The 15,034-nt window shown below is 42.0% G+C and overlaps 1 long non-coding RNA gene across 5 annotated transcripts in view; it reads left to right on the forward strand.

The window, feature by feature from the left end:
* Positions 1-15,034, forward strand: part of LOC125699716 (uncharacterized) — an 81,946-nt gene that overhangs the window by 54,273 nt on the left and 12,639 nt on the right. The window contains exon 3 of one of the 5 annotated variants that reach the window (XR_007379664.1): positions 5,419-5,526. The exons of the other annotated variants lie outside the window; for them this stretch is intronic. This is a non-coding gene — a long non-coding RNA (uncharacterized LOC125699716). The remainder of the gene's footprint in view (positions 1-5,418; positions 5,527-15,034) is intronic. 5 annotated transcript variants of the gene reach the window in all.

Below are 15,034 nucleotides of genomic sequence, written 5' to 3' on the forward strand. Positions count from 1 at the left end.
TTCTCCTGCCCACTTATTGCACTTTCTACAAGGCACAGCTTCCAATATGGGCACTTTGTTAGCCTCTTCACCTCTGTAAATGGACTTTATTTTTGCCTGACTAGACACAGGGTTTATTTTTGGCCAGGAAGGCCTTTTACTGGAGCGCCCCAGAAACCTTAAGCATGTCAAACATGCTGGGTCACTCCAGGGTACCCACGAGGCCCTCAGAGTCTGGTTGTGCAGCAGGAATGCTTGTGTCAAGAAAAATACTTCACCAGGTTCTTAAACACCTGTGATTCTGCCTAATAAAGTCTCTGTAGCACTAGCTTTTATACTAAAGTTAATGATGCTTTAAGGCAGTGTGGTAGGTCCGGGCTCAGGCTGGAACAGCTGCCATCAATTTCCCCTTGTGCTGTCGGTTTGTGTGTTTGACAATCTATCCATTTGTTGCCTTGGTCTCATCCATCATTTTCTTGCAGTGCTTCCCAGCAGTTGTTGTCTCCCTACCAACCTCTAATTTCACCTTCTTAAATTCATCCCACAGGCTGTATTTATCCTGATTGGGAATTCATTACAATTACTCCTGCAATGGAGATCAAGTTTGGTGAAAAAACAAAACAAAACAAATAAAAGGTCTTTTCATGTGTTGTAGCTTACCTAAAACCGATGAGCACTGCTGGATATGAATGGAAACCCAGTGGAAATGGAGCCTTTCTGAGGCAGGTCTTACAACCAAGTCTTTCCCTAACACTTGGCCCAAACCCTGCTTAAGGCTTCTTACCCTGGGAGGCAGGGAGAGGCAGCTTGCTTTGCTCAAGGTTGTGGCCATGATGTCTCCTCCTGGCTCCTGCCTAGCTTGATCTGTTTGCATGCATCAGGTGCTCATCTAGCCTCTCAAGCTTCTGTCACCATGACAGCTGAATTCTGCTGTCCTTGATGTTATGTAAGTTTCTTATTTCAATATACAGAGTTTGAAATGCTGTATGGAGAAATTACAGGATCTATTGGTGCCCACAAACAGCAGAGAGGGCCAGGACTGCCCCATCTCTGCCCTGCAGCTTGGTTCTGGTTTGACACACCAACATATGAGGAAATAACCTGGTATATTCTTTATCAGTTATGTGGCTCTTACAAGAGAATGCAGACTTGGGCTGAGCATTCATGACGGTTGTCATGGTTTGACCATGTTCTGCCTGCATTTACTAAATGCATTTCTCAGTTAGCGAGTTGGGATGCAGAAGGAAGAAGTGCCAGGATCTAAAAGGGAGGGCAGAGAAGGATTTATCACCCTCGCAGCCCCTGGCAGGCCCAAAAGATTTGCTGAGCTTGGTGTGGCCAGTATACCCCTCCATGCTGCAAGAGGCTCTGCCCCATGCCTCTATGTGGGGACTCTGCTCAGGGCTTCTTCAGCTGCCCCTAGCCCTCTCTGACCCTCTCTCACTCATGCTCCCTATAGCAGCAAGTAATGTTGCTTTCCTTTCCAGACGTTTCTACTTACCCATCCCCTGTTTCTGGAAAGCCTCTCGTACAATTATGGACAAAATCATTTGTTGGAAGGGCATTTGCTCATTTGGAAAAGGAACTGAAAACACAAAGGAGTGAGAAACTACATCAGAGACTCATTACAATAAATGCTGCATTCAGCTGTGTTGCCACATAATCACAACTCCACATTCTTTACACCAAAGCAGGAAAAGCATTGACCTTATTACCTCTGCTATGGGGTAAAGAAATGAAGCGTGGGGAGCTAACGGGACTGAAGTTCCCATGAGGAGCCTGTGCCATAAGCAAGGCTTCTCCTAGATCCTCCAGAGCCATTTCCTCTCTTACCAAGGAGCTTTTTTCCTCCTTGATTTTCATAAGCAGTTTTAAAGTGTGGTCTATGCTTTTGTTTTCTTGATCAGATGATTGCAGCATTCATGAAGCCTGCAGTTCTGAGGCTTGTCTGGGCAAGCAGGATAAATTACTGGTGATTTTTCAAAGGGTCTGCAATGTGTTCTGTCAATTTAAAAGTAGAAACTAGTTCCTATATGGTTAAAATACAAGGAAGCGTGTGTTGCTTATCCAGTAATTATACACCAATTTTTATTATGTAAATATGCAAAGCACTTTTCTGAAAAGTCCCTGTTTTATAGCATCCAGTCTGAAGCCTGTCCTTTTTCCTAAGTAATCCCCTGAAACTTGCAAGGAGGTTTCCTTGACTTTGGCTTTTCTTTCTCTCTCTGTCTTTTTTTAGTTCACTTTGTGAGAGAAAAGAGGACACATCTTTCACATTTTTCTTGGTCACTTCAAATCCCATCAATACCTTTCTGCCAAGCAGAGGTTTCAGGTGGTCCAGAACAATTTTCTATTCATCTTCCTTTCCTGTCCGAGCAGTTATTGACCTTCTTTCAATCCTTCTCTTTGATGATATTTAACCTTGTCCCTTGCATGTTTCTTTGTCTGATTTCTGGCTTTTTAATAGGCACTTAGTTCTACAGTTTCTCAAGTGTGAGTTTGGCACTTCACTTCATTGGTATAGCTTTCATCTTTTTTTCTGATTGCAGACTGTAATAACTTCCCATTTTGATAGCAGAAATACTCTCTGATGTCACTGAGCCAAGCTTCTGTTCTTCACAGCTCTTACAGACAGTCCCCGTTCTTTATTTCTGGAGGCATTTTTCTTTCTCCTCAGGCCTCCTGCTTTCCCAGTGCTCTGCAAGGGGAAGGCTCTTTGTTGTTCCTTATGTCCTCAAGTGGAACAGAAGTGTTATGACATTACAATAAACCTTCAGTTAAGCTGTTTCCAGAAAAGGAAGGGTAACAAAAACCTGCTTTTATTAATCAGAATCCCTTATGATTCCTTTGTACTTACATAGTTTCTTACCCAATGACAATTGTTTGTGAGTGGAATCATAGAATCGTTTGAGTTGGAAGGGACCTTTAAAGGCCGTCTGGTCCAACCCTCCTGCAATGAACAGGGACACCTACAGCTCCATGAGGAGCTCAGAGCTCAGTCCAGCCTGACCTTGAGTGTCTCCAGGGATGGGGCACCACCACCTCTCTGGACAACCTGTACCAGTGCCTCACCTCTCTCACTATAAAAAAAAATTCCTTATATCCTGTCTAAATCTCTCCCCTTTTAGTTTGAAACCATTTCTCTCTGTCTTATCACAACAGACCCTGCACAAGAGTCTGTTCCCTCTTTCTTACAGCCTCTCTAGTTAGTGACAGGCTGCTCTCAGGTCTTCCTGGAGCCTTCCCTTCTCCATGATGCACAGCCCAGCTCTCATCCTGTCCTCGTAGGGAGGTGTTCCATCCCTCGTGTCATTTTTGTGGCCCTCCTGTACTGAGGACTCCATATCCAACGAGGAGGGCAGGGTTGGAGGGTTACACCCAATCTGAGACTGCCCAGAGACTTTTCTTTCAGCTGAGTTACAGCCTTACACGTGCTAACCTTGTAACCCCCGGGTGGGACTGAGAGCCTCCAGCCAGCACCTGCTGAGCACAGGATGATGCTGCTGCGATCTTACCTCTCCTCACTGCCTTCCATAGACTTCCCATTTTATTTCATGTCATCTGTGAACCCATTCCTGTACCCTCAGCCTAATTTCCATCTCAGCACTGACGTCTAAATTTAAATTTCTCTTTCTGAACTCTCACTTCTTGATGCTTATAATTCCAGAGCTTTCCCTTAATGCTCAGGACTTCCAAGAGGGCTTCAGGCTAAGGCAGCGATGCTGCCATTTGGTTTCACTTCATCTGTAAATCAGGCTCCCTAATGAACGCGAGCACAATGGGCCTCCTCCAGAGCTACTTTGTTAGCTGCTTCCAAACCTGGAAGTCTCGTTATCATGCAGAGTGAGAGTCTCTCCTGCACGCAGGGCAGAGTGTAGTGCTCTGTGTGCCACCAAGAGCCACCTGTCTTGAAGTAACTTGCAGTCATCGGGGAAAATCTTGTCTCTGTTGTGATGATGTGCTCCCGAGTTAAAAATTTCTTTGGCAGGTTGCTTTTAGCCACCTCACCCATTTACCTGGCAGGAGGATAATGGCAGATTGATGTTTTTGTAGGAGGGAGTAAGTCCAAACAACGGGGACTGAATATTTTTCTACGCTGGTTTTCTTATCTTTTTCTTTCCACGTGCTACAATAGGATAATTATAAAAGAGGTTGCCAGCCCTGAGATGCTCATTGAAGCACCCTCGCTGGGCTTTATTCTTCTTTTCTGAGAAACGCTTTGCAAGCAAGGTGTGATGGACAGGCAGATGAGCATGCAGTTTAACAGACGCTCCTTCCCCCCTTCCCCCCATAGCAAAGTGCTTTCTCTCTCCTGTTGATGAGAGTGGGCTTTGTCCTGCAAAAACAGGTCACCTGCCCCATTGCTAAGTGCTCTTTTTAAAAATAGCATCTCTACTGCAAGTTCTGTTGAATGGGCACCATAACATCACCTGAGATGCCTATACCTCAATTCGTCAGGAGAGAACAGGGACTTTAATAATGCAGATCTTTTATGAAAACTTAATGAGGCTGTATATTAAGAGTAAAGATGTACGGTTCTGGCTGAAACCGTAATTCTCAGAAATCAACTCACAGAGGTGCTGTGTGGTCCCTTTGTATTGGGTTGGCTTCCAAGAATGTTGCCAGATAGCTGGAATTGAGGGATCTCTTTGGGGAAACCCACCTGGTGAATGGGCTTCTTCCAAGTTTCCTAAGTATGTGCCTTGCTTGCAAATGCTGTGAGATTAAAGTAAGATTGAAAAACTCTGGAGTTAACACAGCAGCAGAGCAAAAACTGATGCATTTTTAAAAGAAGCAGAACTAAAGATAATCTTGTTTTTTACAGCTGACTAAAGTTTCACTTTCCCTGCCATGTCTTTTATCAAACTTGTGCCTTTGCCAAAAGCTTGAACCCCTCTGACCTGCTTCTAAATAGCTCCCATGGCTGTACTGGTGCAGGGCTCTGGCAGATGCTCCTTGAGCTCCTGGCTTTTGGCACTCAGGTAGCAGCCTGTTCTCAGGGACCCGTTGAAGTGGCAGTTTCAGAGCCAGCTGAATTACGATGCCATGTGCCAGATGAGAACGTAACCTCTCTGGCTTAAGCTTTTAGGCATGTAGATCTGTTTTGATTGGCTTCCAAAACGTTGTCAATAGACCTCAGTGTGGGAACTGGCTGAAGCACAAAGCAAGTGGCTCGTTTCTAATAATCTTCTCAAAGACATTTTTTTTAGTGTTTCAACAGTGTGTTTTGAAACAGAAAATATTTTTTCATGCTTTAAGCCAACTCCTCTATTTGCCCTGTGGCTAAAGGTCTGATTCACAGTGCAGGACACAGGGCCATGTGGTGCAGCTCTGTGCTGGCTCCATGCTGGCTATAAGGATACCACCATCATGTGAAAATCCAACCCCAGGTGATGGGGTTTCCCTTCCCAGCTGCAGCCTGCTCTTGTTCTTCCACAGGGTTGAAGGTTTCCCAGCAATCCCAGAGGAGCAATGATGCTGTGACCTAATTTACATTGCCAGCAGAGGTCTTTGCCTGGGGAGCACATGTGCCAACAAATGCAGATGGTAAATCTATGACAGAAGTCTAAATATTATTCCAAATATATATAAATTCTATGCTGTCTTTGGAGGAAGCTCTCTCAAATCTCTCAACAAGTGTAAATCTCCCAGCACGTGTAACTAATTACTGTCATGCTGTCACTTCTTTGAAGACATTGAATTTCAAACGGAGGGAACTGCAGAATGTTCGAGAGATTTTTGAGATTTAAACATTTGGACTTTTTGGCTGGTAATGGATCTGAGATTTGAAGTTGAGTTACTTATGGAGGGTGACAACCTGTGTGGGGAAGTCGGCGGCAGCACAAACACAGTGCTAACGTATCCCTGCAGGAGCAACCAGAGCCGGGCTTTTGTGGGGGAACTGTAGGGCATTCCTCCAACTTAGGTAAGAAACACAGTTCAGGGATAGTTATCCCATGAGGATGGTAAAACACCAATAGCACCTGCAGGCTCAGACAGCTGTCATATTAGTTATTTGTTAGGCACAGCAGTATAATCCCATTAAATGCAATTGGAATAGCATAGGTCAAACTAACAAGGAGGGGAAAAAAAAAGAGAGCTTGCTCTTTGGAGTACAGATATAATTAATTCCAAATCACTGCTGAAGTTTTCTCTAAGAAGAATTTGGTCCAAAACCATTAAAAAAGAACCTCACAGAAGTGCTAATGATGCAGGTAATTTTTTTCCCCTCCCCTAGAAAATCAATACAAGAGTTTGCTTGAAATGTTTGATTTTCATAGAAGGCACCTACAGAGCTGTTTGTCTCAGCAAATAGCACCGTGCATGCTGGGAGCACAGGAAACATAGCCTCTCTGTCGTCACCTTTCTTTTTAGGAATTAATAAATAGGACCATTTAGTACTTTCCATTTTGTTCCATCAACATTTTAAATTCAGCAGATTGAATTTCACAGCGGGTCTGGTGTAAGCCTTTAATCTTAATAGCGATCCCTTGATCTACCATGGTCCGTCCAGCTTGGAGGTTGTTAGAGGTCCCTTCTGGGAGCTTTCCAGCTGTTTCTGTTTAGTTCATGTGTATCTGTTTACATGACTTTTTAACCCCATTTGATACCAGAAAAACATGATGCGGTTTAACTGCAACTACTGTTGATCATTTTCCAGAGAACTAAGTAGAGCAGAGGAAAAGCAACATATGGCACCGTTTTCTTTACTGAATGTTTATTATGTACTGTTGTGACCTCATCAGTGCCTTTGACTGTACTGCTGCGGGTTAAAGAAAAACACTTGTGTGTTTTTCCCCTTAAGCTTTCAGACAAAAGCAAATGTGACCTGAAGGTAAATCGCATGCATTGCACACCACGCACAAAAGAGCATAATTTTTGGCTGGGAAAATGAAACAGACTTTTTAGTACTGTTTTTCTAATTGATTTTTTGTGTGCTTCTATCAGGTTGGTTTCAGCTTTCTGTGTCACTGTCGTGTTTGTGATGGGAGCAAAAAAATACCCTCACAACTGAATTCAGCTAACGGCCTCTGAATTTAATATTGATATTTGTGCCTGTAACACCATAACAGGATTGTTTCTAACGTAATTATTGTTGGAATTGTTCTGCTATTCCAGCATGGAGTAGAATAGTGTACAGTAGAATGTGAATACAGTTAAAACTTGCAAAATTCCTTTGACTTCAGTAATACACTGATGAAATTTTACCCCTTTTAATAAACAGGCAAACATCCCCTCCCAGAGGACGCACAAAGATGCACGGGCAAATATGTCTATGTTCCCTTTTGGTAGGGAATGAAACAAAACCTATTTGAAGCCGAAGGGCGGACAGGACTGCCTACATCTGGAATTAGCTCTTCAGTGCAGCAATGAGCGCGGTGCAGCACCTGCCTTGGTTTCAGTGGGGTGAAACAGGTAGCCAGCCTTTCAAGTGAAGGCCTTACTGAATAGATTACCCATTTGGATACGTCTGTGGATTTCTTTTTAGCATGTTTAAAATAGGTAATCATGAGAATAGGTGCAAAATGTGCTGTACAAGTCTGCTGTTTGAGTAGACAGTAGTTTACTAGGGGAAAAAGCTTGAAGGTTGCTTTTTTATTTCTTTCTCTCTCTCATGCAGAATTTTTTTAACGCTGATATTATGTGTTGTTCCCTCTGTTGTTATGGCAGCCTGTGATTTTGAGGTATGTAATGCTCCCTACCATGGCAAACAGCCTTCAGTTTCGGTATTAAAATTGTACTGTCAGACTCCTGCACAACTATGTCAATACCGCTCTCCAGTGAAAAAACAAACATTGACATTGAGGCTGCAGGGCCTTATGGAAACAGGAGAAAAAGAGGTTGCAGAGGAAGCTGTCTCAGGGTTCATGCCTTTGACTCAACAAATTTGAAGGCTGCAATGCAAGAACGCTCATCTCCCTGAGAAAGGGAAAATCAAAGCGGGTGTGTGGGTGTCCGCAGGGAGTGGTTGGTGTGAGCGTGGATGGATGGCTCTGACAGAAGGCCAATGAAAAACCATAGATTATAATCATTTGCACCAAACTGACTGAGGAAATGGACAGAAATTTCAGGGAGGAGGTTGCAGAGGATACAAGGCAAATACTCCTCTCAGTTATGGCTGAGTGGTTTTGTTGTCTCCCCAGTCCATCAGTGCCACACCACTGAGCTGCCGGTGGTACTTTGTCCCATGAAGATTAATGACCTGGGGAGAATAGAAGAATTAGTTGGTTTGATTTTTCAGACTGCCTGATTCAACTTGTTCCTGTGCAGAATTTTGAAAGCAGTGGACCAGCACTTCCAAACATAGTATCATGGGCATTTGAGGTAATTAATGACAGTATGTATGAAATTTTAAAAATGCTCTGATATGATAAACACATTAATTTCTGTGCTATTGATTTGCAAAAGCACTATGTAGCCAAAAGGTCAGGGGCCTGTTATGTGATCGCATCCTGACTCGTTCCAGGAAAAGCTTGCTGGTAGTGAAGCAGTGTTAACTTTAGTGGCTTGATAAAAACAAAATAGGGAACTTGGCAGCTTGTGTTCAGTGGCCTTTGGCTTCCAGCTTCCTTACCTGCAGCTATAATGCAATTTCTAATTGAATTATTAGAAATCAACTATGTTTCACGTAGACAAGGTGTTACATACCTGATCCTTACACTAATTTGTGTACATTAATGTATAAATGGTGGTATATAAAATATTTTTTTTTCTGACATATGCTGAATATGAAACAGAAACCACCAACTTTTGCTAATATAAAATGGAGGGGGAAAACAGTGAAGAATACCTATGAAATCTGCATTGAGAAAGAGGTTCGTAGTTCTTTGATATCTGTCTTGATATTCTGTGGGCTGCTGGCCTTTCTTGCATTATTAAAGACACCTTGACTAATATTGCACAGTATCTCTGGCAGATGTTGATGGTAATATGCTCTGGAGAGTCTTCCAGTCTTCCATAGACAAAGACTGCTAGCAGCACTAGGACAGGGAAGCCTCCAAAGACTGAGTTTGAAACACGTCATGAGAATTATATATTCCATATATTCAGGTGTAAGCGCAGGGAGTAATTTAAATTTGAGGAGTGAAAAAATAATCTTGTAAAAAGAATCCCTGGAGAGGACAGAGGGTTATGGAAATAGTGCTAAGGAAAATGGAGACTGTGCTAATTACCTCGGAGATGCTACCCACACATTCAGTATCCACAGAAAAATTAACAGAGGTGAATAAATTGAAAATATTCTTTTTTTCTTGTGATTGAAGAATAGTGTTGCGTATGACATGGTATAGAATAATATAGATGCCTAGCACACGCAAATTCAGATTCAAGTCCAAAGTAAAGATGAGGTTGTGAGGTTTGGATTTAATGACATTCGAATCTTTAGAAGGTGTCTCAGTGCATACGATTTGAAGTTCATTTTCAATTTTTTAGCTACTTGAAATAGAAGGAGAATTGGAATTCCTACAAGATCTCCCTGCTCTGTAGCTGTGGCTTCAAGCCAGAACCTCCTTTTGGGGAGCAGGTTTGGAGGTGGAATATTACACGCCTTGTAGTCTTGGATCTGAGCTCAGGATTCTTTGTCCTAAAAGCTCTGTTCCCATCCTCATGCGGGCAGCACAGCACTGCTGTCACACTGCTTCCAATCTGGCAGACGAGGCTGATGCCAAAACAAGTCTGTGGAAACACAGAAGGATAAACATGGTAAATAGCTCTATCTGATCTCTGCAAAGAGCTGCTTTAAAAGCCTGACTGCAGGTCTAGCAAATCGAGCGCATGGGTAGGCCTGAAAGGATCTGGGGAATAATAATCCCTATAAAGATGCTGGAGGACACTGGGAGAGGCAATTTGTTTGGGCTTGAAAAAGCATCCAGAACTGCAACCGTGTAAGTCCAGCAATCAGGTATGAGTAGTGGAGGGATTAGAGCTGTGCTTCAGAGGCCTGAGAATAGATGGCTCTGCAGGTGAGCAGCTTAACAGGCTGTTAATTGGATAGTGGGTGAATGAACAGGAAACGTGGAGAATATGTCTCAGGGATTTTGCTGCTAAAGGAACAGTGTGAATGCTATCGACAAAATCTGTAATAAAGACTAGTTGGAGTTTATGGTTCCCTCTTGCAGATACGGTTGCCAATTTCTTATGCGATATATGTAACTTTACAGATGAAAATGTGAGTTGGGTGAATAAGCAGCGTGTTAATATTCCACCCCAACTCACACAAACGGGCACCAAAAAATGCAATAATATATTTTACCAATTTGAGTCATGGATACTTAATAATAAATTTGGTTAGCAGTGAGAAAGTGATGAATCTGTTTTGTAGCATGCTCCAAGCATTTCAGACTGTTTGTTTGAGATTATTACAGTGGCATGTGCTGTGTTTGTCTGGGGAATGTAAAGCAGTACAGCATGAGAGCCTTCGTAATCCCTTCTTTTAACCCTGGCAGATCCTGCCAGAAGTGCTCCTTGTTGTTGGAGGCCATGGCACTGGCTAACTTAGCAGGTGCATTCACCATATGCCAGAGCCCTGCAACTGATCACAGACATATGTGCAGAAATTAGCAATAAAGCAATGCAAAGTCTGCAGTTCAATATCCTAACAGTGGCTGTGGTTGAGATTTAATCCTCTGCTGTGCTGGGCTTATTGTCGCTGCTGTGCCAGAGCATCTGAACGTGTGTTTAGCTTCAAGCCTGCCATCAGTCCTGGAGAAGTCAATGCAAAACCCAAACCTCAAATGCCCTGGATGGTAAACATTAGGCAACGAGTGAGAAGGGAAAAAATACACTGGCGATGGGGTTTGGGCTCTTTCTGCAATGCATTCAGCCACCTTGTTTGTGCTAGGTGCTGCCCTGTTCTTTGCATTGTCCAGAGGCACAAAAACAGTAGTCTCCACTGTGCTGAGAAAAGCATGGAGCAGAAAGATGAATTATTGCCCTAAAGTACTTAAGTCTAAAAAGACCTAAAACTGGCAGCTCACCTCCCTTCCAATTCTGGTGGCTAAGCTGGCTGCAAGCACTGCACACAGGCCGTGCAGCTTTATCCTCCCCTATTATCTGAGGGACTTTTGAAATTTCCCCTTGTGCCCTCTGCCCTGGCAGCTAAGAAGCACAGCTCTCTTTGCTCTCCTTCCCCCATTTCCATACCATGGCTCTCTGCTTTCTAAGCTGTGACATCTCATTGCTGCTTTCACTTCATGCAGGACTGGATTCTCCTCGAGTCTCTTCATTTCTCTGTGTCAGTTATTTTTGCTCTGGGAATAACTGGAGCTTCCAGCGCTGAAGTTTTCCTGGGCAGGTGGGCAGAGCTGAGATGGGGCTCCTGTGGGGGCTGCAGCAAAGAGCCTTCTGCTGTGTAAGGTGTTACCAATGTGCTTGTGATTATGGCTCTGCCTGCTAGGGTGATTGCAGGGACACATCATCTTCCTAAACTGCTCAGAGCTTTCTGCTTTTTGTTGTTGTTATTTGTTCATTTTCCAGAGTTTTTTATAAAAATCAAATTGATTCTTATCTGTCATGCTTGTACCATCCCCAGAAATACGGGATTTCATCAGGTGCAGGGTGTAAAGTTTCTATGTTCAGCTTACAAAGCAGAGAAGTGCAGAAAAAGGGAGCATGAGACCATACGAGCTTTGTGACTAGTGCCCTGTCTGGTGACAATGGTGTGGGCCATTTGTTATGTTCCTGCATTTAATCTCTTTCCATATGTCTCCTGAAATGTATGAGAGGAGGGGAAAAAAGGAGGAAAACGCAGTGAAGCCATTTCTACTGCTCCTTAGCAATGACTGCAAAACTCACTGAATTTCTGGGTATAGCTACTGTGATACGCATAAGGGTGGAAATTTAAATTGAAGTTGATGACAAGAGACTCGGCTTTGTTCCCGTATGGGTAGAAGACTTAATCTATGTGAAACAGGGAAAGTCTGTCCACTTAAATTCAAGATATTCTGTGTTGAACTCGTAATTTGTAACTGACAAAAACAATTAAGATTCTGTAAAGAAACCAACAAAGACAGGCCTTACTGCTAGAGTCCAATATTAGTTATATTAATCTGAATTTGAACCAGTGAAAACGACAAGAGACAGTGGGAATGAAAACCACATTTCTCAGTGTTCTTGTAAGCAGGTATCTTGAAAGACTTGCCACTCAAAGTGGAGAGACTCAATGAAAGAGCTTCAGCAGGCAATGAATGCTTCTGGCACAGGGAATGATGTTTCCTGAAGGTGGCTCTTAGTTACTTGATAATATTTCACACTAGAGAACATTGTTAGAAGCTTGAACAATTATAGGTGCTAAAATTGCTTTGGTCAGATCATTGTCCTCGTAATTAAACATGTATCATAGCAATCAATGAGCGATGATAATGTGTAAAGCCAATAGAAAGGCTGCTATTAGAGCTTTTTAGTTTGCTGTTTGTTTATGTATGTATGTGGGGGAGTGTGTTGTGGGACTTCCCATTATGGAGAATGGTGTCTTATTATTTAAGCTTTTTTACTAGATCGTTCCAATTTGACGTTAATTGCACTTGGCATAAAGAATAAAAACAGTATTATGCTGTTGGGTGACTGATCAGATCTAAGACAGATTTGTATTTCTCTTTTTAGTTTAATGGGAACCTAAACGTTATGTTTCTTACTAGGTTACCAAATTTCATATTCCTTTGTGGTCTCCGATGACGCAAAACTTTCTGTTTCTACCTTCTCTTCCATACGGTGTATTTTCATTTCTGTTTCAAGCCTGTCTCAGGAAGGTTTGATTAGTAAAACCTTTGGATGCAGACAACAAGTCTTGAGTCTACCAAATTTGTGAAGCAACTCCTTTGAAAAGGCTTTTTGGAGCAGATGTAACATTTCAGTTAGGGTGCTCAATTCAGCATCACTGAAGTCAATGAAAATGTGCCCTAGAATTTGGATGGGTGTGGGAGTGACCTCAGCATCTTTGCTCCCAAGGCAAAAATTTGGAACACCTTTTGGAGCAAACAGTGAACCTCATAGGCCTTCTCTCTAAAAAAAGCCCCAGTGTGTTGCAGTCTGGTACTGCTAGTTTGACATTGCCAGTAGAAATCCGTATTTGAAACACAGCTTTGTGCAGTTTCACCACATCTTTAAGGTGGGTGTACACATTATATATATATATATATATATATATATATATATATATATATTTATATTTATATATATATTTATATATATATGTATAAAAAGACTGAAATTAGTGCATCAATTCATTCACTTACATGTTATGATGCAGAAGTAAAAGTATTCAGCGTTGTTGTCTCAGTAAGGTCTTTCTAGTAAATGAAATTGTATGTGAGCAGTGAACACCGTTAACCTGACAACATGTGTGATATTCTAGCCCTGGATTGAAAAAGACTGAGTTATATTATTTCTTATCTCTGTAAGGTAAGAACTACTTAGTATTTATCTGATAGTCTACAGTAAAAAAAAAAGCCTAAGTGGAACAGAACATGGAACCCTGTGTGGATACAATATTTTGTGAGTGTGATGAGGAGGCTACTGCTTTTAGTAACGTCATTTGAAAGTATTTCTTATGGTTTAGTGATCTTGTAAATCGGAGAATGGGAACGTGGTTTTGTAAAATGGCCATTAGTCAGATACAGAATGTGAAAGGGTCAAATTGCAGCTCCTCCTCTTATATAGTTTGAGAACTAGTGCATGTGAAACACCAGAATGTAGCTCCTCTGTCTAATAACATTGATTTTTAGTGAGAGATGAAAACAGTTCATCAATCAACTCTTGTGTCAAGAACAACAAGAAATCTTGCAAGGGCAAATTTTCCTCCCTTGGGAGGTAAGATGTTTTACAGGCTGAGTTTTGAGCACACTGTTCACCGTTAAGAGCTTCTTTTCAGGGCATTAGGAGAATTTTCTTGGATGAGAAGTTCTTAGTAACAAGAAAGCAGAAATACTTAACTTGCTTGCCTCCATTCAGAATATTTGTATCTTTTCATTTTGTTCAGGGCTACAGCTTCTCCTTAAATGAACATTTTTATTTTATTTTAAATGTCACATAACTCTTTTCTTACTATTTTTTATTTCTATAGAAAATTCAGACCTCTTCCACTCCCCTCCCCCCCTCGAGAAATAGGATTTTCAAAAAACAGTACCAGAAAGTTTGGTTTTGAAAATGTTGAAAAGTGTAGCACTTTTGCCTATTTCTCTATTATTGTCCAAATATTTAAGCAGTTTTAATCACAACTTTTCCATGGCCGCAGCGCTACTATTGGAGATTCATCCCAGATGTGATCTACAGCTAAGGAGGGGAATGTGTACGCAGTGTTTCCCTAGAGCTTACGTGGCCAGCTGCTGAGGAGCAGTGTGCCCACCTACAGCACCTTCTGATATAACCCAGAAAGCTGTCCAAAATACCTTGCACTTCTTCAAGGGAAAACGAAATGATATCACACTGCCTGAAGCAATAGAAGAAATTCTGCTGGAGTAGGAACAGGTATTTGAAGGGATGTTATAGGTATTGTTAGCTAAAATGCTCAAGATCAAGTATTGAAATAAATATACTTTCTTCAGCAGAATGAAAAGCAATGGAGCAGTTGAGGTGGAGGTTAGAATATAACAATAAAATGAAAAGAGGGATCATAGGGGATAGTGGAATAAATGAATTTCATAATGGATCCACAAAAAGTGTGCTAACAATGGCTGTTATCTGCTATTTACACACCACTGTATCGGACTTCAATGTCAGTAAAGCAGTGGGTTTTGTGAACAAAGGAAACTGAAGCCAACCATCTCTGGGACTTGCAGGTGTTAATTCCCAGGCAAGGCCACCAACATTTCTGTGAGTCCACGCCAAACGCTGGGCTATATGAAATGGCAGTGCTTTTTGGATATGTGCTTCTCCCATGCATTTATCAACCAGAAATTGTCTGTCTGGAAAACAACAAAAGCAATATGAACAGTAAGACTGGGACAAAATAAATTAAGGACAGAGCAGGTCAACTCCTTAAATTGTATCACACGTATTTCCTCCTGATGAGTTGAGGAAAATCCAAAGAGTGGCAGGAGGTATGGGAGAACAGAAGAAG

The sequence above is a fragment of the Lagopus muta genome, chromosome 13, assembly GCF_023343835.1.
Source record: "Lagopus muta isolate bLagMut1 chromosome 13, bLagMut1 primary, whole genome shotgun sequence".
NCBI classification, from domain to species: domain Eukaryota; kingdom Metazoa; phylum Chordata; class Aves; order Galliformes; family Phasianidae; genus Lagopus; species Lagopus muta.